Genomic DNA, 23,346 nt, shown 5'->3' with positions numbered 1-23,346 from the left:
TCAAAGTGGCAGACCAAGAAAAATCTTGGATAGACAGAAGCAATGAATGGTGAGAACAGTCAGAGTCAACCCACAGACCAGCACCAAAGACCTATAACATCATCTTGCTGCAGATGGAATCACTGTGCATCGTTCAACCATTCGGCACACTTTACACTCTATGCAAGTGATGCAGAGGAAGCCTTTTCTCCACCCACAACACAAACAGAGCCGCTTGAGGTATGCTAAAACACATTTGGACAAGCCTGCTTCATATTGGAATAAGGTGCTGTGGACTGATGAATCTAAAATTGAGTTATTTGGGCATAACAAGGGGCATTATGCTCAGAGGAAAAAAACACAGCACTCCAAGAAAAACACCTACTACCTACAGTAAAATATGGTGGTGGTTCCATCATGCTGTGGGGCTGTGTAGCTAGGGCAGGGACTGGGAATTTTGTCAAAGTTGAGGGACACATGGATTTCACCCAGTATCAGCAGATTCTGGAGACCAATGTCCAGGAATTTGTGACAAAGCAGAATCTGCGCCAGGGCTGGATCTTTCAACAAGACAACGACCCTAAACACTGCTGAAAATCCACTAAAATATTCAGGCAGAGGAACAAGTACAACGTTCTGGAATTTCCATCTCAGTCCCCAGACCTGAAAATTAATTGAAAATGTGTGGTGTGAGTTAAAGAGAGCTGTCCATGCTCGGAAGGTATCAAACCTGAATGAACGAGAGATGTTTTGCAAAGCGGATTAGAGGAATGGTCTAAAATACCTTCATCCAGAATCCAGACTCTCATTGGAACCTACAGGAAGCGTTTAGAGGCTGTCATTTCTGCAAAAGGAGGATCTACTAAATATTGATTTAATTTCTTTAATTTCTTTTTTGTGGTGCCCAAATGTAGGCAACTGCCTAATTTTGTTTAAATAATTATTGCACACTTTCTGTAAATCCAATAAACTTCATTTCTCTTCTTAAATATCACTGTGTGTGTCTCCTATATGATATATTTAACTGACATTTTTTATCGCAATAACCAACGATTTATACAGGAAAATCATGACGATTAACAAGATTGCCCAAACCTTCACATCCCAGTGTATAATTGCGATGAACATATTATTATCACATTTCTAATTACCTTTTGATGCTATGATTAGTCTTCTCATCTAGCCCATTTGTTTGGAGATGATATGCAGCTGTTAGGGCCCTTTTCCACTAGCGCGTTTGCGCTAGCTGAATCGCAAAACCGCAAACCGCTAGCGATTTTACAATCGCTACGGTTTGCTTTTTAACATAGGAATCGCAGTAGGTCATTTCCACTACCGCGATTCGTTTTTTACTTGATCGCGATGGCGCCGCGGAGCGACTTTTCCCGCGATTTTGCTATGCAGTGCATAGCATAGCAAAATCGCGGCCGCAAACGTCGGGAAAACGGCGGAATTGCGATTCAGCAATCGCTAGCGTTCAGCGCGAACGCTAGCGACTGCTAGTGGAAAAGGGCCCTTACACTGCGTTTAATAGTTCATGTTTTGCATAGATGAAAATTTAACTGTAAAAAGGAACAAAAAACAAAACAAAACAAAAAACAATTGGTGGGGGTGATGTTATTACTCTGCCCAGGTGTTTTGCCAGGAAAAAAAAAAACAAGGAATTTTTCCCAATCACAATCTAAAATGCACACAATATTGTGCCAGATTCAAGTGCACAACTTTTGCAAAGATTTAAAGAGCGTCTGAAGCGAAAATAAATACTTATTTTTACCTGCTATTTATCTTAAAGGACAACTAAAGTGACACATATATGGAGGCTGCCATATTTATTTCCTTTTATACAATACCAGTTGCCTGGCAGTCCTGCTGGTCTATTAGGATGCATTAGTGTCTGAATAATGCCAGAAGCAAGCATGAAGCTAATCTTTCAGATCTAAACAATAATGTCAGAAACACCTGATCTTCTGCATGCTTGTTCAGGGTTTATGGCTAAAAGTATTAGAGGTAGAGGATCAGCAGGACAGCCAGGCAACTGGTATTGCTTAAAAGGAAATAAATATGGTCGCCTCCATATCCCTCTTGCTTCAGTTGCCCTTTAACCAGCTGAGCGGTCTGGACGAGCTCAGCTCGTCCATCACCGCCGGAGGCTGCCGCTCAGGCCCTGCTGGGCCGATTTTCATCAAATAAAAAGCAGCACACGCAGCCGGCACTTTGCCAGCCGCGTGTGGTGCCTGTTCGCCGCCGCAGCGCGGTGATCCGCCGCGTGCAGCGGCGAAAGAGGGTCCCCCCCAGCCGCCTGAGCCCAGCGTAGCCGGAACAAAAAGTTCCGGCCAGCGCTAAGATCTGGATCGGAGGCGGCTGACGTCAGGACGTCGGCTGACGTCCATGACGTCACTCCGCTCGTCGCCATGGCGACGAGGTAAGCGAAACACGGAAGGCTGCTCATTGCGGCCTTCCGTGTTACTTCTGGCCGCCGGAGGCGATCAGAAGAACGCATCCGGAGCACCCTCTAGTGGGCTTTCATGCAGCCAACTTTCAGTTGGCTGCATGAAATAGTTTTTTTTTTTATTGAAAAAAAACACTCCCGCAGCCGCCCTGGCGATCTTAATAGAACGCCAGGGTGGTTAAGCATTATGAGCAGAAGTGAAACGCTGCTAAACAAGGTCTTTATACCCCCCCCCCCCCCAAATCCCCAGGGCAAAATGCAGGGATCGCTTCCAGGTAGAGGCAGAGCTTTGCTTTGTAGTTCTGCCTCTACTGGAGTCAATCTCCGCTGAGATCCGCGGCAAAAGTCGTGGAATTTTGCCCCAGGATTTGGGGATATAAAGACTTTGTTCTGCTACGGGAATGTGGCGTTTCACCTCTGCTCCTAATGCTTAAGATAAATAGCAGGTAAAAAGAAGTGTTTTTAATGGCTTCAGACTCTCTTTAAAAGAATCCAATACTACATATACTACTAACCTCGTTTACAAACTCTCTCCCTTGGTCGGAAAGAATTTTCGAAGGACAACCGTGTCAATATAGGAACCATTATGTTTCTACACATCTCTGTTGCTGTCTATGTCTTCAGAGTATATGCTTCCAGCCACTTCGAGAAATAATCTGTAGTAGTAAATATGTATTTATAGCCAGGCTCTCAGGCAATGGTCCAGCAAGATCTATACCAATCAGCTCCCGTACATCGAAAACCTAAAAAATAAAAATATATTATCTATATCTATCTATAGTTAATTATATATACACATATATATGTATATATGTAGATATAGATATATATATATCTACATATATACATAGTTTTATTCAGAACCTGGTGTGTGTATAGTGCAGACGCATCTTGTAGATGTCTTCCCCCCAAATTATTGTGTCCTCTTCTTCTTCCCCTTGGTGTCCTCATTCCTTCTTCCTCCTCTGGTTAGTGCATTCCATTTTCATGGCTCCATATTGCAGCCACATTTCTGCTCATGTGACCAAAACCCTAAAATAGTAAATAACTAAAGTGAGAAGAATGTGGAGGCTGCCATATTTATTTCCTTTTAAACAATATCAGTTACCTGGCAGTTTTGCTGATCTATTCGGCTGCAGTAGTGTCTAAATCACACCATCAACAAATCTTGTCAGATCTGACAATAATATAATGCCTGGTACACACCATGCAATTTCCCATCAGATAGATGGGTCGATAGATCATTTCTAGCAGATCTGATCGGATTTTCAATAGTTTTTCTGATCGATTTTCTGATCACTTCTATTCAAATCGATCAGAAAAACGATCGGAAATTAGATCGGACCTTTCGGAAATTATCTATTCGACCCATCTACCTGACAAGTAATTGCATGGTGTGTACCAGGCTTTATAAACACCTGATCTGAATATACTTGTTCAGGGTCTGTGGCTAAATGTATTAGAGGCAGTGGATCAGCAGGGCTGCCAGGCAACTGGTAAATAAATATGATAGCCTCCAAATCCCTCTTGCTTCAGTTGCCCTTTAAAGAATTATGAGCAGAGGTGAAAACGGCAAAACGAGGACTTTATAACCCCCAAATCCCCGGGGGCAAAATGTGGGGATAAAGTTGTCCTTTAACATGTTTGTGATATATTTTTTTTTCTGTGTTATTAATATGAATCATTGAGTGCATGTATTATATTTTATTTGACCATTGTGCTCAAATGGGGAAGGGGCTTTGTCATGAGACAATGGGGAACAGAGATGGTGGGAAGAGGGGCCAGGTTCCTCCTCAGGGCTCAGAGGGCTTTATCTATAATGACAGAAGGATTGGCTTTCATTAGTGTATGTTGTAATACAAAAAGCATTTGAGAAAAGCAAAATAAATGGACACTGCGGCGGCTTTGGAGCGATCGCGATTAGCGGTGCTATGTATGCTAGTCGCGATCGCTAATCGCTGGCAAACCGCTGCATGTAACACGTTTGCAGTTAACACTGCCATGTGTTACATGTTGTAGCGGTTTGCCTTGAGTGGGAATCTCGCGATCTGAAATCTCATTAGTTAGGGAAGTAAACATATTTTTTAACAGTCAAGTCCAAATGTGTCTTTAAGCAAACTTTTCTTGCATGAAAATACAGCATTTATCTTTCTTGTGGAAAAAATCCCACAATATATGTAGAAGGATTTTGCCTATAGCATACTGTCTGCATATAAGCCTAATAAACCAAATGCACTGTCTATATTCTGTGCTATCATCAGTTATCCTGTCATTATAACACAGGATGTTTAGATGAATGTGTATAACAGAGAAAAAAAAGAATACTTCCTGTCTCAAGTCCATATCACAAAGTAGCTGGCCCTTTGCGGCACCTGTGTGGGGCACTTTGTAGAGCTCCACTCATCTACTCAATACACAGGAAGACAGGCTTAAGCATGTGGAGACATTTAATCTTATCAGCACAGGAGTGTCATTCACTGGGCTCTCCTTAGCTGGTAGAAACCCTCAAGTGACAGTCCCAGCAGAGCTGCTATCCTCAGCCTTCTGCAGACGAACCAGATTAGTTGTAATGGTCATTGTCATTTTATTATGCATGACATACTTAGTCCAATGCAAGGTTGTTAATGTTTATACTTGAGAAGGTTTTGTGCTGGTTAAAGGCTGGAGAAAGGAGTAGGTAAAGAGCCACCGCTGCATGAGTTGGGCGCACAGGAGTTGCCGATAGTAAAAATATTAGTAATTTAAATTACGGATAGGTCACTATAGACCAACCGGCTGCCCATTCACACTTGAACCCTCCCTCAGTGCCTAAAAACGCCCCCCCCCCCCACCTAATTGATAAAACAAATCCCCTCCATAGTGCCTAAAATAACCCCTTCACCTACTGCCTAGACCTAATCCACACACAATGCAATTTTCTGACAGATTTACTGTCAGATCGATTATTTCCAACATGTCCAATCTGATTTCCGATTGATTTTTCATCCACTTCTACAGTATGAAAAATCTTTAAAAAAAAAAAAAAAATCGAACAGAAATCAGGTCAGACATGTTGGAAATAGTGGATCGACAGTATATCTTGAGAAAATGGCAACATGTGTACCTAGCATAATGCCTACGGCCCCGTTCACACTTGCGTTTTGGCAAGTAAACGGACCGGATCCTGTTCGGATCAGGACCTGATCCTGATCAGAACCGTACGGTTCCGATCCGTTTGTATCAGGCATGCATCAGGCTGCCATCCGGATCTGTGGGCAAAAAAATAGTGAAATTTAAATAAAAAAATGTTGGGGTCAGCAGAAGGTGCACCTGTAGAATCAGGTTCCTCCGCTGTAGGCCTCACCTCCTCCTCCGACATTCTGCCAAACAGCTCCAGCACGTCTGTCACTGCTGCTCCACTCCAGACATGCTTGGCCCATGTGTCCCCATCCGAAATGGCCGCTTGGATACGCATAGGAAGTGGGGTAGAACATCAGGTTTTTGTAGGCTGTGTGTTCTGTGCCTTCCGTTTCCCATTGGTTTCTGTGTTCTGGATGGTGCTGTCAGGCTCAGGTCCGGCTCCGGTCCGGGTGCGTGGGCAGGAGATCCGGACCCAAAAAATAGCGCATGTTGGAAAGGTGTCCGGAGTCCGGATCCGGCTCCGTACTGTACGGAACGGACACGTGTGAACGTCTGCATAGACTTTGCATTGCTATGCGGAACGTACGTTCCGTTTGTACAGTATACGGTCCGGATCAGATCAGGAAAATCCGGACAGGGAACGCTAATGTGAACCGGGCCTAAACCTAATCCCTCCTAATACCTAAATCTAACCTCCCCCTCTGGTGCCTGCTATTTGTAGCTGATCAGCTACAGCTATAAAAGCCAATAGCGTATCAATCGGTTACTACACCTGCATCAGGCACCCGACTCACCACCTGGGCACCTGATAACCGATATTTGGCATTGGCATCAATTAGATGCCTACCGAGCCACATACGTACATCACCTGCTTTTGTAGAGAAATTTCTAAAACCCTATTCAACTAAAATACAGTAAGTGCATTACATAGCGCAATGCAACATATTGACCTATCCCAGATATAAAGGCATCACCCCCTTTGTAAAACGGTTGGAAAGTTGTGGAGGCAGGGTAAAAACAGGATTTTGCAAAGGACGTACTTCCATCGTGTTTTACAAAATGGTGCACCCTTTCCCATCTTACTTTTTAGACACTCCACTTCTCTGAGATGTAGCTAGTGACTGAAGGCACCCAATTAAAGTGTAAAAAAAAAACAAACCTAAAATATAGCTTACCTTCAATTATGACAACGTTCAAAGTTTAGTTTTATTAAGGACAAAAACAACGCGTTTCATGGCCTGAAGCCACTTCTTCAGGTAGATAAGTCTTAAAAGAAAAAAAAAAATGGAGCTCTAAGTAATGTCAGTATAAGTAACTCAGTCTCACGAAACTAAAGCAATTTATCAATCAACATAAAATGAAGAAATCTACACACACACACACACACACACACACACACACACACACACACACACACACACACACACACACACACACACACACACACACACACACACACACACACACACACACACACACACACACACACACACACACACACACACACACACACACACACACACACACACACACACACACACACACACACACACACACACGCCCCCTTGAAGTTTTCCCCATTTTGTCATACAGGGAGTGCAGAATTATTAGGCAAGTTGTATTTTTGAGGAATAATTTTATTATTGAACAACAACCATGTTCTCAATGAACCCAAAAAAACGCATTAATATCAAAGTTGAATATTTTTGAAAGTAGTTTTTAGTTTTAGCTATTTTAGGGGGATATCTGTGTGTGCAGGTGACTATTACTGTGCATAATTATTAGGCAACTTAACAAAAAACAAATATATACCCATTTCAATTATTTATTTTTACCAGTGAAACCAATATAACATCTTAACATTCCCAAATATACATTTCTGACATTCAAAAACAAAAACAAATTAGTGACCAATATAGCCACCTTTCTTTGCAAGGACACTCAAAAGCCTGCCATCCACAGATTCTGTCAGTGTTTTGATCTGTTCACCATCAACATTGCGTGCAGCAGCAACCACAGCCTCCCAGACACTGTTCAGAGAGGTGTACTGTTTTCCCTCCTTGTAAATCTCACATTTTATAATGGACCACAGGTTCTCAATGGGGTTCAGATCTGGTGAACAAGGAGGCCATGTCATTAGTTTTTCTTCTTTTATACCCTTTCTTGGCAGCCACACTGTGGAGTACTTGGACGCGTGTGATGGAGCATTGTCCTGCATGAAAATCATGTTTTTCTTGAAGGATGCAGACTTCTTCCTGTACCACTGCTTGAAGGTGTCTTCCAGAAACTGGCAGTAGGACTGGGAGTTGAGCTTGACTCCATCCTCAACCCGAAAAGGCCCCACAAGCTCATCTTTGATGATACCAGCCCAAACCAGTACTCCACCTCTCCCTTGCTGGCGTCTGAGTCGGACTGGAGCTCTCTGTCCTTTACCAATCTAGCCACTGGCCCATCAAGACTCACTCATTTCATCAGTCCATAAAACCTTAGAAAAATCAGTCTTGAGATATTTCTTGGCCCAGTCTTGACGTTTCAGCTTGTGTGTCTTGTTCAGTGGTGGTCGTCTTTCAGCCTTTCTTACCTTGGCCATGTCTTTGAGTATTGCACACCTTGTGCTTTTGGGCACTCCAGTGATGTTGCAGCTCTGAAATATGGCCAAACTGGTGGCAAGTGGCATCTTGGCAGCTGTACGCTTGACTTTTCTCAGTTCATGGGCAGTTATTTTGCGCCTTGGTTTTTCCACACGCTTCTTGCGACCCTGTTGACTATTTTGAATGAAACGCTTGATTGTTCGATGATCACGCTTCAGAAGCTTTGCAATTTTAAGAATGCTAAATCCCTCTGCAAGATATCTCACTATTTTTGACTTTTCTGAGCCTGTCAAGTCCTTCTTTTGACCCATTTTGCCAAAGGAAAGGAAGTTGCCTAGCAATTATGCACACTTGATATAGGGCGTTGATGTCATTAGACCACACCCCTTCTCATTACAGAGGTGCACATCACCTAATATGCTTAATTGGTAGTAGGCTTTCGAGCCTATACAGCTTGGAGTAAGACAACATGCATAAAGAGGATGATGTGGTCAAAATACTCATTTGCCTAATAATTCTGCACTCCCTGTATTACTGCAACAAACATGAATCAATTTTATTGGAATTCTACGCGAAAGCCCAATACTAAGTGGTTTACATGTGAGAAGTGGAACAGAAATCATACAGGATTCCAAACATTTTTTACAAATAAATAACTGCAAAGTGGGGTGTGCGTAATTATTCAGCCCCCTTTGGTCTGAGTGCAGTCAGTTGCCCATAGACATTGCCTGATGAGTGCTAATGACTAAATGTAACGATTGTGGAACTTTCTCCGTGAGCAGCGCACAACGCGTGCGCTGATACGGCGGAAATCCTCCACAAGCGTATAATTGCAGGCACCCAGCAAAAGGTGCTACGCACCCGTAGAGGGAAATTCCTGTTGGCAGATGGCGCTGGGGAGTGCAGAGGAACCAATCCTCTGTATCTCCACAAATGCCAGACAGGAATTGTACGAAGCGCAGAACGCAATCGCAAGAGAAGCGATTGCGAATGAGAACGAGCAAAGGGACAGGTTTGTGTGTGCGCCAACCTAGTCGCCACCCCCGTGACAGTGCACACACAAGAGCAGATATGAAACAGGAATGCGATCTCGAGAGGTGCGATCGCCAGACGTGACACAAGGCAGATCAGAACAGAATACGAGGTTAGCAAAGGCACAGCAAATAATACAATGAGGAGATACGGAAAATAACAAACGCTAGCTAACCGCGAACACCACACTCATTCGCAACAGTGCATGCGGTTATGCGCGGTCTCCACGTGATAAGCACAATAGAGACAAGCACGCCTAACTAACCATTAACAGACAAACATGAAACAGAGGACGCGAGCGCTTGCTTAACGGTTACCTCACCGAGCCTCCAGCAAGCGTAGCAGACAAGACAGACACACGAAAACAGGGACAAGCGAGAGATAGGATCCACAGCACTAGCGAAAGTGGCTAGCGCGATCCAGGTACAGAGTAGCAGAACAGAAGGATCCACAGCACTAGCGGAAAGTGGCTAGCGCGATCCCAGGAGACAGAACAGAAGGCTCCACAGCGCTAGCGAAAAGTGGCTAGCGCGATCCAAGGACACAGAACAGAAGGATCCACAGCGCTAGCGAAAAGTGGCTAGCGCGATCCCAGGAGACAGAACAGAAGGATCCACAGCGCTAGCGAAAAGTGGCTAGCGCGATCCAAAGAGACAGATCAGAAGAGATAGCTGGTAGCAACCGCTGCACCAGCTATACTCCAAGAACAGAGATCAGAACCATTTCCTGTCGACCACCGTTGGGACAGGACAATGGCAACAGAACAAACAGATAAACAATCCTAACTGCACTAAGGAATCTGCCTAGCACAGTTTCCAGGAATTACTCTAAGCTGATCTTCAAACAAAGAGCATGGCTGACACTCTCCAGAGTGTTTCACAGGAAGACTCCTTATGAACAGCAAAGCATTGTGGGAAACACATAGTACTTATAGTACACGCCTCCAATGAATGTGGCCAGGCAATTTGCATGACAACATATGCAAATTCCTCAGCAAGCACAAGCTGCAAAACTGACAGAAGCTCTTCTTTCCAGAGTCCTGCAGCATGCAAACCTACACAATGGTCAAAAAGCTGCCTGCCTGCACAGTACCCCCCCCCCCCCTCCAGGGTCGAATTCCAGACGACCCTCAAAAGTGCTATTAGCAACAGACTCAAACTGAAGACTCATGAAGGTCGGGACAGCCCGACAAAGTCCAATTCCAGGAAACAGAAGCCACCGAAACATGCCCATCAGCACGACAAGTCTCAGCGTAACACCCATCAGGACTGTGGATACCAGAGAAGAAGCCACCGAAACCCTCCAGACAATACCCACCACCTTTCAAGGAGCGTCCGAAAATACCAAATCTGCCACAAAACCTGTTCGAAGTGTCCCTTACAACACAAAAGCCACCGTTGATCTTATCCAGGGTACCAAGCAAAATTTCTCCCGGAATCTCCCAGAACCTTTTGAAGCTCCACAGAGATCCCAAGAGGGCAGAACAATCACCAGGCTCACATGGAGAACTATCAAGAACCCCTATGGAACCAATGACAATTCCAGACTCAGAATGACGAGGACACCCATCAAGATCAAGACTTTCAGGGACCACTTCTGGGCATGCAAACAGGCAGGCTAAATCAGAACATGTCTCCACCGAGGAAGCATCTGAACATGCTGGTAACCGAGGCACACTTGGGCTTTCTGGGTCACAGAGCACATTGGGGTACACCAGCACAGGAGAAACCTCAGGACATGTTGGGGAACTGCCAACCTCAGAGTCCGACACGAGGAAACCAAAACCAGGACCGGGCAGAGAATCATCACGAGCAATGGTCTCAAGCACTGGACTTTCAAAAGAAGACTCGGATTCAAATTCGGAAATTTCTGTGACTGCAATATCATCATTGACTACACATGACTGAAGCTCCACCAGAGCTGAAAAGGTAGCCAGCAAGGCAGCAATGCCTACGGAAGAGGGCAACACCTCAGAAGGACTTGGGGGGCAGAAGACATCTCCTACAAGTTCTGCACCCTTTGGGAGGAACTCGGAGACCTCCAGAACATCAAACAAGACCTCAGGAACATCATTTTTCAAGTTTTCTAAGAAGGATTCTGTACTATCCATGTTACAGGGCAAAACTGGAACTTTATTTTGTGAACAGGGCAGATGTCCCAGGGAAGGTTCCACCATAAACTGAGACTGAATTTCATCATCATGAGCGGAACGTACAGGAATATTCACTGGACCACACACTGACTCCCTAACTTTAATCTCGCTGCACCCAGAATTCTGCGTAGCAGTCAAACTAGCTTGCAACTCCAAAACTGCAGAAAAACAGGTGAGTATAGTGGCAATACCCAGACGAGCCTCTAGGGACACTGCATGGGATTCTAAGCAAGGCCACATTGACTCATCCAGAGTACAGGGTGCAGAATCAGCACTTCCCTCAGAGCAAGAAAGGGGCTCACAAATGTCAGAGTGAAAGGAAAACATGTTTTCATTCATGGTACAGGGCAGGTTCAGAGAAAACGTCTCTGAACAAGGCAAAGAAGGTTCAGCATCAGAGTCGCAAAACCGAAGCGCTTTCTCACTCTTAGATTCGGCTAACAATGTCGAATCCGAGGAGTCAGAACGCAAAACCTGCGAATCAAAAATCACTTTAGGTTGTGAAACTGACGCTTCCATAGCGCAAACCTCTGCGATCTGCGGAGCAGACTGTAAGGTGTTCAGGACAGAAACACTGGAGCAACTGTCACCAGGCAACGGGCCCTTACAAGTGTGAACAGGGTGAGACAGAGACTCATTAGCAGAAGAAATAGCAATATCAACAGGATAAACTTTATTAGGCATATTAATTTTACTTTTAACGCTGCATAGTTGAGAAATTTTCCCCATAGCAGGGTCAGCGATGGAAGATCTCAAAGAGCTGTTTCTAAATGAAAAAGGATCCCACACATCCTTGAGGAAACCGGCAGACTCATGCCGATCACAATCTGCAGGAACATCCGAGAAACAGGCATCAGATCGCACAGATTCAAACTGCACACTGTCAGGAGAGAATCCTTCAGGATTCGCACAGTAATCAACCACAGCGGCATACTCATTCATTTCAGATTGCACAAAGTCAAGACTCTCATGCTTTACCCCAGAAAGGCAGGAACAATCATCCGACAACGATGTCTCTTTATTGGAATCAATTGGTTGGTGTGTGTGCAACTCATCCAAAATCGTTTGCCATACATAGATCACCAGATCCACATCATCCTTGTCACATTCATCGGAATCAATCAGAAGGTACATAGAATCGAGACAAGCATTCAAGACATCTTCGCTTTTTGCGATGTAAAAATCGCAAAAGGCTTTCCAATCAAAATCGAATTCCTCCAGCAAGGCCCCAACATCCCAGGAAGCAAATGGGGGTTCAAACAGGCCAGTATGCAGATAATCTCCATAGGGGTGGAGTTCAGGAACAAGAACAGATTTTTTAACTGCTTTAATGTAATGTGCGATCCTACCTATAGCAGGATCCACATAAGCTTTGGATTGGGGCAAAAAACCTGGAAACTGATCAGCAAATGCATTATAAACATCATTATCATACTGCATGGTTTTGCCCATTTCAGACTTGACAGAAATAACTTCTTTATTTGTGGTTGCTATGGGCAACAGATCTTTCCGCTGGGAAGCCTTCCTAGATCTTTTACGTTTAGACTTAGAGGCTTTGGATGGCTGCTTTATGGATGAAAGAGTAGATGGAACAGCTGATTGAGCTGCTGACAACAACTCATTAAAGGGGTATGGTAATTGAGGTAATCTCAGCCAATTGTGAATTAAAAAGGCCAAGAATTCCAGGGGTCTTTGACTCAGGGTGGTATGATCTAACACATCATAAGCCCACATTGACATTTGACCCCCCAACAGAATGTAGACCATTTGGGGGGCCCAGGTAGACACTGGGGTGCATTGGAATTCAGGGTTCGCTAACAGTTTCGTACACTCAGACAAAAATTCGTCTGCTGATTCAGGTTCAAGTTTTTTAAATCTCTTAAAGGTGCAAGAGCCATATTCGACAAAATCGTACATATCGTAAATTCCGTCTACACTGGGGTTTTGGGTTGGCGCTAGCGAAAAGTGGCTAGCGCGATCCAAGGAGACAGAACAGAAGGATCCACAGCGCTAGCGAAAAGTGGCTAGCGCGATCCCAGGAGACAGAACAGAAGGATCCACAGCGCTAGCGAAAAGTGGCTAGCGCGATCCAAAGAGACAGATCAGAAGAGATAGCTGGTAGCAACCACTGCACCAGCTATACTCCAAGAACAGAGATCAGAACCATTTCCTGTCGACCACCGTTGGGACAGGACAATGGCAACAGAACAAACAGATAAACAATCCTAACTGCACTAAGGAATCTGCCTAGCACAGTTTCCAGGAATTACTCTAAGCCGATCTTCAAACAAAGAGCATGGCTGACACTCTCCAGAGTGTTTCACAGGAAGACTCCTTATGAACAGCAAAGCATTGTGGGAAACACATAGTACTTATAGTACACGCCTCCAATGAATGTGGCCAGGCAATTTGCATGACAACGTATGCAAATTCCTCAGCAAGCACAAGCTGCAAAACTGACAGAAGCTCTTCTTTCCAGAGTCCTGCAGCATGCAAACCTACACAATGGTCAAAAAGCTGCCTGCCTGCACAGGCAGCTGAGCAAATCATCACACTAAATAGAGTGCACCTGTGTGTAATCTAATGTCAGTACAAAGTAGAAAAGAGAGAAATCGAGAGCCCAATATGGTGTAGTAGGTCAAAGATACGAAGGGAAATGAATAAGTGAGATGGTTATTCTCACAAACATGGGTTACCGCTCAGGCAACCACTGTATAGGCAGGTGAGGAGATTAGACCTGTCCTCACTCAGGATTAAGAAGTCACTCTCTGTAGATCAGAAAAAATGGGGTAGGATCACCCCTCCACCTGGGGTGGACTCAAGTATACTGGTAGGTGATCAGAGGCGCTAGCAGAATAAAATTAATATAAAATTGTTAAAAATTGCCGAGAGGGAAAGTGGTGGACTTCCCCTCAATAATTAGACACCAAGGTCTGTCATCAAATCAAACGAATACATTTATTCAATAGTACCCCAAAATCTGCACTTCTTCAGGCAATAAAACGGGGACAACAAACACAGCAATCAATGTGCAGTGAATTTAGCACCTCACAGAGGTGCTAAATTCACTGCACATTGATTGCTGTGTTTGTTGTCCCCGTTTTATTGCCTGAAGAAGTGGGTCTGTTCCCACGAAACGCGTTGCAGATTTTGGGGTACTATTGAATAAATGTATTCGTTTGATTTGATGACAGACCTTGGTGTCTAATTATTGAGGGGGAAGTCCACCACTTTCCCTCTCGGCAATTTTTAACAATTTTATATTAATTTTATTCTGCTGGCGCCTCTGATCACCTACCAGTATAATGTCAGTACAAGTACAGCTGCTCTGTGAGGGCCTCAGAGGTTGTCTAAGAGAATATTGGGAGCAACAACACCATAAAGTCCAAAGAACACACCAGACAGGTGAGGGATAACGTTATTGAGAAATTTTAAGTGGGCCTAGGCTACAAAAAGATTTCCAAAGCCTTGAACAACCCACGGAGCACTGTTCAAGCGATCATTCAGAAATGGAAGGAGTATGGCACAACTGTAAACCTACCAAGACAAGGCCGTCCACCTAAAATCACAGGCCAAACAAGGAGAGCGCTGATCAGAAATGCAGTCAAGAGGCCCATGGTGACTCTGGACGAGCTGCAGAGATCTACAGCTCAGGTGGGGGAATCTGTCCTAAGGACAACTATTAGTCGTGCACTGCATAAAGTTGGCCTTTATGGAAGCGTGGCAAGAAGAAAGCCATTGTTGACAGAAAAGCAGAAGAAGTCCCGTTTGTAGTTTGCCACAAGCCATGTGGGGGACACAGCAAATATGTGGAAGAAGGTGCTCTGGCCAGATGAGACCAAAATGGAAATTTTTGGCCAAAATGCAAAACGCTATGTGTGGCCGAAAACTAACACTGCACATCACTCTGAACCCACCATCCTCACTGTCAAATATGGTGGTGGCAGCATCATGCTCTGGGGTGCCTCTCTTCAGCAGGGACAGGAAAGCTGGACAGAGTTGATGGGAAGATGGATGGAGCCAAATACAGGGCAATCTTGGAAGAAAACCTCTTGGAGTCTGCAAAAGACTTGAGACTAGGGCAGAGGTTCACCTTCCAACAAAACAACGACCCTAAACATAAAGCCAGGGCAACAATGGAATAGTTTAAAACAAAACATATTCATGTGTTAGAATGGCCAGTCAAAGTCCAGATCTAAATCCAATCGAGAATCTGTGGCAAGATCTGAAAACTGCTGTTCACAAACGCTGTCCATCTAATCTGACTGAGCTGGAGCTGTTTTGCAAAGAAGAATGAGCAAGGATTTCAGTCTCTAGATGTGCAAAGCTGGTAGAGACATACCCTAAAAGACTGGCAGCTGCAATTGCAGAAAAAGGTGGTTCTACAAAGTATTGACTCAGGGGGCTGAATAATTACGCAAACCCCACGTTGCAGTTTTTTTATTTTTTGTTAAATGTTTGGAATCATGTATGATTTTCGTTCCACTTCTTATGTGTACACCACTTTGTATTGACCTTTCATGTGGAAATCCAATAAAATTGATTCATGTTTGTGGCATTAATATGACAAAATGTGGAAAACTTCAGGGGGGGGGGGGGGCGAATACTTTTGCAAACCACTGTATATATATATATAAATAATTTTTTTTCTTCACTGTCTCAAGCCCACTTATCAGAGGCGTTTCACTAGCGTGCACAACTTCGGTTTCGATATTTTTTTATTGAAAAATTTTATAACATACAGTCAAAAACTTTAAACTTTTGACAAACAGCTTATTTTTGCAGTCCAAATGTGTATAAGTATAAATATAACTTTGCTATAACAAGGTAAAATCATAACACGTCTGTGGGATACATCAGTTTCTTGAAATTATACAATATCCATACATTTCTGGAAAGCGTGCAAAACTTCAAAGTTGCTCCTTGTGTATTTTTGCCTGAGGAAGCGGGTTTGAGACCCGTGAAACGCGTTGCAAACTTTTTTTGGAGTAAGAATAAATACCGTTTTTCTTGATCTTATACAATAGTTGTGTTTTTGCCGGGGAGGTAAGTTCAAACTTGCCCCTCATTTTATACCTTTTTAACTTGATACTTATACTCTGTTGGCGCCTCTGTATTGTATTGTCTAAGTATTTTCACTTAAGGTTCACATTAACTTCTACCAACTTGTAGTTAGAGGAATTCCAGTGAAAATAATGTAATAAAAAAAGTGCTTCCATTTTTACAATAATTATGTATAAATGATTTAGTCAGTGTTTGTCCATTGTAAAATCTTTTAAATCCCTGATTTACATTCTGAAATGTATTACATGGTGACATTTTTACTGTTGGCAGGTGGCATTTTTACTGCTGCATGCTTTTTTGGCAGTTGGAAACAGCAGTAAACAGCTATTTCCCACAATGCAGCAAGGTTCACAGACAGGAAACTGCCAAGAGTACGTACTCAGGTTTCTTGTTGGAGGGGTTTCACCACAATATCAGCCATACAGCGCCCTCTGATGGTCTGTTTGTGAATAGCAATAGATTTCTCATGTAAAAGGGGGAATCAGCTACTGATTGGGATAAAGTTCAATTCTTGGTCGGAGTTTCTCTTTAAGATTGCATTATAGCTGGGCAGAGAAACCTCTCTCTGAGACGACAACTGTGGAAGAATGGGGTACAGGAAGTGCCTGGTGCAGGGGCTACTGACCAAGTACTTTAGTGATTTATTTGGCTTTGGCTAATTAAGGCACTTATAGAGAAACAAATTCCAGCTCTGCCTCTGAAAACATTTGTGCCTGAAACATGGCTTTATTTAGAAATGGAAGTATTGATCTTTCACACATTTTCCCAAAGAAATAAGGAGGCAGCTGGCTGTGTAAAATACATTTATGTACGGTAAACTATTTTAAACTGGCCAGTGAGATTTTTTTTATATACGGTATATTATTCTCACAAAAAGAAAAGAATTGCAAAGAAGCAAAACATTTCTGTCTGCCAATAACTACAGTGTGCGTAGTGCCTATCAGGCGTTATCACATGGCCAGAAGCTACAGGCCTTGTTTTCATGGGAAGTGTGACCCCAGAGGTCATTCTTGGATAGGTCCTCAAACTGCCTACCCTAAAAGTGCCAAGTGGGACATCAGAGCTTTTCTCAGCAAGTCAGCTGGAATTTTTCAGATATTTTGTAAAATAAAAAAGTAGGCTGTATTGTTTTATTGGGAAGATGTTTAATATTTGCAAATATTACACGACCTTTGAGCACAGGGAGATTACCGTATATACTCACAAGCAAGCCGACCCCCCAACTTTTACCTGAAAAAAACAGGAAAAAATGATTGACCCCATATAAGCCGGGGGTATGAAATGCTGGCCACGTGATCCCCCCCCCAGTGTGTCCCAGTATAGCTAGTATAGTGCCCAGTATAGCTAGTATAGTGCCCAGTATGGGTAGGTAGTCCCCCAGTATAGCTAGTATAGTGCCCAGTATAGCTAGTAAAGTGCCCAGTATGGGTAGGTAGTCCCCCAGTATAGCTAGCATAGTGCCCCAGTATAGCTAGCATAGTGCCCCAGTATAGCTAGCATAGTGCCCCAGTATAGCTAGCATAGTGCCCCAGTATAGCTAGCATAGTGCCCCAGTATAGCTAGCATAGTGCCCCAGTATAGCTAGCATAGTGCCCCAGTATAGCTAGCATAGTGCCCCAGTATAGCTAGCATAGTGCCCCAGTATAGCTAGCATAGTGCCCAGTATAGCTAGCATAGTGCCCCAGTATAGCTAGCATAGTGCCCCAGTATAGCTAGCATAGTGCCCCAGTATAGCTAGCATAGTGCCCCAGTATAGCTAGCATAGTGCCCCAGTATAGCTAGCATAGTGCCCCAGTATAGCTAGCATAGTGCCCCAGTATAGCTAGCATAGTGCCCCAGTATAGCTAGCATAGTGCCCCAGTATAGCTAGCATAGTGCCCCAGTATAGCTAGCATAGTGCCCCAGTATAGCTAGCATAGTGCCCCAGTATAGCTAGCATAGTGCCCCAGTATAGCTAGCATAGTGCCCAGTATAGCTAGCATAGTGCCCAGTATAGCTAGCATAGTGCCCCAGTATAGCTAGCATAGTGCCCCAGTATAGCTAGCATAGTGCCCCAGTATAGCTAGCATAGTGCCCCAGTATAGCAAGCATAGTGCCCCAGTATAGCTAGCATAGTGCCCCAGTATAGCTAGCATAGTGCCCCAGTATAGCTAGCATAGTGCCCCAGTATAGCTAGCATAGTGCCCCAGTATAGCTAGCATAGTGCCCAGTATAGCTAGCATAGTGCCCAGTATAGCTAGCATAGTGCCCAGTATAGCTAGCATAGTGCCCAGTATAGCTAGCATAGTGCCCCAGTATAGCTAGCATAGTGCCCCAGTATAGCTAGCATAGTGCCCCAGTATAGCTAGCATAGTGCCCCAGTATAGCTAGCATAGTGCCCAGTATAGCTAGCACAGTGCCCTAGTATAGCTAGTATAGCTAGCATAGTGGCCAGTATGGCTAGGTGGGTGGGTAGGTAGTTAGTGCCCCTCCCCGCTCCCCCCGCGGCCGCCGCTGCTATTACCTTAGGCGGCGCCGCTTCCTCTATCCCCGTCCTGCTCCGGTAACTAATTCACAGCAGCGCGCCCCTCAGCGGCTGCTGTGTGATGACGGAGGAAACCATAGATAGCGGCTTCCTGTAGCGGCGATATGTATCGCCGTTACTATGGGAACCGCTCTCTATGGTTTCCTCCGTCATCACACAGCAGCCGCCGAGGGGCGCGCTGCTGTGAATTAGTTACCGGAGCAGGACGGGGATAGAGGAAGCGACGCCGCCTAAGGTAATAGCAGCGGCGGCCGCGGGGGGAGCGGCACTACCTACCCACCCACCCACCTACCCATACTGGAAACTAACTCGCAAGTAAGCCGACCCCCCAACTTTTGGGGGGTGAAAAATTCAGCTTGCTTGCGAGTATATACGGTAGTTTTATTTTCCATGGTGTCTGTTTATAAAGATGGCGGCCAATCAATTGCCATATAAGTACCACATGTTTTGCAAATAAAATGTCACTTTTCTGGAGATCAGCAGAGCTCATCATTTATAAAAGTAAAGGCAGTAAACACTACATATTGACAATAATTTTAAAGGGAATAAAAAGAAAAAAAATGAAAAGTCATTGGTCCTTAACCTTATTCGATTCACTTTTTCTCTTGAGATTTTTCCTAGGTGATATTTTCACACCTTATCGATAAAATGCCTTTTAAGCCGCCAGCAAGCAAAAATAATACTCAGAATAATTTTGACAGTACTTTTTAGTACTTTTTCAATTGCAGAATACTAAAAACTTATTTTAACAGAAGTTTAAAAATTATCTCCTAGGAGGAAACTTAAAGAGAACCCGAGGTGGTTTCTAAGAATGATATCCACACACAGAGGCTGCATCTGCCTATACAGCCCAGCCTCTGTTGCTATGTAGTGTCCCCCCAGGCCCCCCCCTGCGCTCTGCTATCCCCCCATAAATCACAGCCGCGCTGTCGACACACAGCGGGCTGTGTTTACCTATGTAGTGTCACTCTCGCCGCTCCCCCCGCCTCCTGCATAGCTCCGGTCCCCTCACGTCCCTTCCCTCCCCGCTGATTGGAGGGAAGGGACGCGGGCGGGGACCGGAGGTATGCAGGGAGCGGCGAGAGTAACACTACATAGGTAAACACAGCCCGCTGTGACACGCTGCGTGTCAACAGCACGGCTGTGATTTATGGGGGCATAGCAGAGCGCAGGGGGGGGACACTACATAGCAACAGAGGCTGGGCTGTATAGGCAGACCCTCTGTGTGCAGATATCATTCTTAGAACCCCACCTCGGCTTCTCTTTAAACTTGGGAGAGAAAGTTAATTGAATAAGGGCCATTACTTTACAGTTTTCAGCAATTATAATTAAAAAATAATAAAGCTACAGTAGACAAAACCCACACATTTTATTTTCCATTTGTCTTGGTTATTACAACATTTACCACACTAGAGCTGCAAGGATTCGAAAGTAATCAGCACAGAACTAAAAATGAACAATTCTCACCTTGCTTACTGCCACTATACTTGCATACTGTCCTTGACTTGCAATATACATACTGCCTGACCTTGTATTGTTTTTGTTTGTTAAGCAACTGCCAAGACAAATTCCTTGTAAATGCGAAATAAATTGAGTCTGTTTAGGATTATGGTAAGTTATGTCTTTTGTACAATATATGGTCACAATAATTTTATTTGGAAATAAAGGTGTATTTTTGTATTTTCTCATTATACATATTGAAAAATCTGAGTCCCTGATGTACGGTAATTATTTATGTATTCTTTTTTCAAATGCCATCACTTAGGCTCTTTTTTTTTCTTTTTCCAGGTGTTCTATTTTGATAACTATAGGGACGGGGAGGGGGCAGAAGGGGTTAAAGAAATTCCGAGGTAAAAAAAAAACAAAAACGCTTTACAGCTAGAAGTTTATGAGATCCAATGCTGACATTCCATTTTCCTCCAGGGTCCCGTTTTCACTTTTGGAAGCTTGCCGACCCTGGCCCGACCCATGCTGCCCTGATCATGTGACACCGCCAGAATGTTCCCGACGGCCGACACACGACTGAATTACAGTGTTCTGAGTTAACAGGAACTGAAAGTTTGTATGTGTTTGCAAACTTTCAATGAATGATCACTGTTACTCGCTGAAGCATTGCTCAGTTCCTTGGAGATCTGGGTCACCTATGGGCACCAGGTGGGCATAATATGTGGCGCCGCAGCAAAGAAATGGGCATGGCCATGGGTGGGGCCAAATGTACATGAACTTAGCAGCGGTGTAAGCTAAAGATAATGGGCCTACCCATCAAAATATTGGATGGAGCCCTCTGTCCTTTATTTAGTTTACAATTGGTATAGTCATAGATTAAAGATGCATACACACACACACAATTTTGATTGGTCAAGCACTGACCAATTTTACCACTCCCATGTAGTAAGAGGGCCAACAGAAATTGAATATGATGAACAGAGCTAAACTTGGCGAATCAAAAGTGTGTGTGTGTGTGTATGTGTCTTTACAGCTAATACTGTACATACTGAAAGTAGCAGGGGTCAACACACAATACAACTGCGAGGAGAACGCCAGCGCATACCCCTAAGGCTGCATCTGAAATGACCACCAGCTCAGGACTTCCTGAGTTTCCTGTTTGCATGATAAGTAGTAGCAGATTTGCATATGATTTGCATCTGAATTGAATGCGAAGTGTGCAGAAAATCTATTTAGGTGCTGAACACTGAGCTGGTGGTCATTTCAGATGCAGCCTTAGTGGTATGCGCTGGCGTTCTCCTCGCTGTTCAACCAAATGTAAGTTACACATTTTTTTGCTTAGCTGCTCCCAAGGTTTTAAATTTAGGTTAGGTCACTTGCCTGGAGGTTTGCCTCACCGTGGCGCAAGTATCTAGTATAATATACTTTGCATGCAAACCATATTGGAAGCTAAAGTTCCTCCTAGTTTAATAAATGTTAGCACTTGTCTTGGATGCAGGGCATGCATTTTTCAGTCTGGCGGAGACGGTGTATGAATACAACTGGTTTACAATCAGTAAAGGCACAGAGTAACAGCTTATACTGTACATACTAGAGGTAGATCAGCACACACACAGTGCAGGCACCAGAGAACAGCTTATACTATACATACTGTAGGCAGCAGAGATCAGCACACGCTGCAGCTAGTTTACTATCAGTACAGGAACAGAGTAACAGCTTATACTGTACGTACTGGAGGTAGCAGAGATCAGCACACACTGCAGCTAGTTTACTATCAGTACAGGAACAAAGTAACAGCTTACACTGTACATACTGGAGGTAGCAGGGATCAGCACATACTGCAGCTAGTTTACTATCAGTACAGGAACAGAGTAACAGCTTATAATATACATACTGGAGGCAGCAGAGGTCAGCACACGCTGTAGCTCAATTACTATCACTGCAGGTACAGAGTAACAGCTTATACTGTACATAATTGAGGTACTGGGCTAGCTGTGGCCCAGCCAGACCAGTCCGAGGTGCTGTTTATGCTGGCTAGTGGCTACTACTGGGCTGGCTTGTGTCCCCTTGCAGATGCTGCTGTGCTTCCCACGCAGAGGCAATTACTTACTTTTTACAGGCTGTCTGTGCCTGGTGGTCTCTCTCCTGAGGTGGTGGTGAGGCGGTCTGTGGCTGTCTGCCTGTGCCCGGGGACCGAATCTGGCCAGGGAGGGAGCCATGGCAGGGCAGCTGAGGGCAGTGGGCCGCGGTGGTGACTGATGGTGTGGCGGCCTGTGTGGCGGGCCTGGCGGCTGTAAATGCTGCTGGCAGGACTGGAGGGTGGCAGGGAGCCAGCAGCCAGGCAGGGGAAGGAGGACCAGTCCAGGACACCAGCCAGGATAGCGCCATGCGGGGTCACCAGCCGGCTAAATGGCGCCTACGCTATTTAGCCTAGCCGGCGGAGCTACTCACGCTCTCCAGCCCTCTGCCTTTTCAGTGACATTTCACACCCCCTGTAAGCTGTGATTTGGCATGGGGGCAGATGCTGCTGTGCTCCCTCACTGAACGTAGCGCTGGTGACGTGCGACGGGCGCCACCCACAACATGGCGGCCACCGTGTTGAGCGAACGGCGACCGTGTTTACCAGGAATTCGGAGTACTACAATTGGGCATCCCAGTGCGGCATATCAGGGCACCCCAGAGCCAATCCAGGGCACTGGCCACGAACAAATAGCACTAGCGACGCGCCTGGATCAGGAACTTTGATTGGCTTTGGGAACACATGTTAATATACATACATACATACTAACAATAATTAATAATATACATAAGTGAATTAGAAGAGAAGACATTTTATACACACGAACGAACACAAGATGGAAGTAGCTAACATTACATATTGTCGAAAACAAGCACGCGATCATACATACAGTGAATGCTACTCAGAATTAGCAAACATTGTCTTGAAATGTTGCTACTCTATCCATTTGTAAAGGTGATGAATGGCGTA

At 44.5% G+C, this 23,346-nt stretch overlaps 1 long non-coding RNA gene across 2 annotated transcripts in view; it reads right to left on the bottom strand.

Moving 5' to 3' along the window:
• The window catches only part of LOC137546263 (uncharacterized), a 41,013-nt gene that overhangs the window by 11,651 nt on the left and 6,016 nt on the right, over window positions 1–23,346 (bottom strand). For both annotated transcript variants that reach the window (XR_011026206.1, XR_011026207.1), the window contains exons 2-3: window positions 6,724–6,814; window positions 2,944–3,171 (exon numbers count right to left, since the gene is read on the bottom strand). This is a non-coding gene — a long non-coding RNA (uncharacterized lncRNA). The remainder of the gene's footprint in view (window positions 1–2,943; window positions 3,172–6,723; window positions 6,815–23,346) is intronic.

Source organism: Hyperolius riggenbachi, chromosome 1 (assembly GCF_040937935.1).
Source record: "Hyperolius riggenbachi isolate aHypRig1 chromosome 1, aHypRig1.pri, whole genome shotgun sequence".
Lineage (NCBI taxonomy): Eukaryota > Metazoa > Chordata > Amphibia > Anura > Hyperoliidae > Hyperolius > Hyperolius riggenbachi.
The sequence above is the reverse complement of the archived record's forward strand: the minus strand, read 5'-3'. Positions and strand labels throughout refer to the sequence as shown.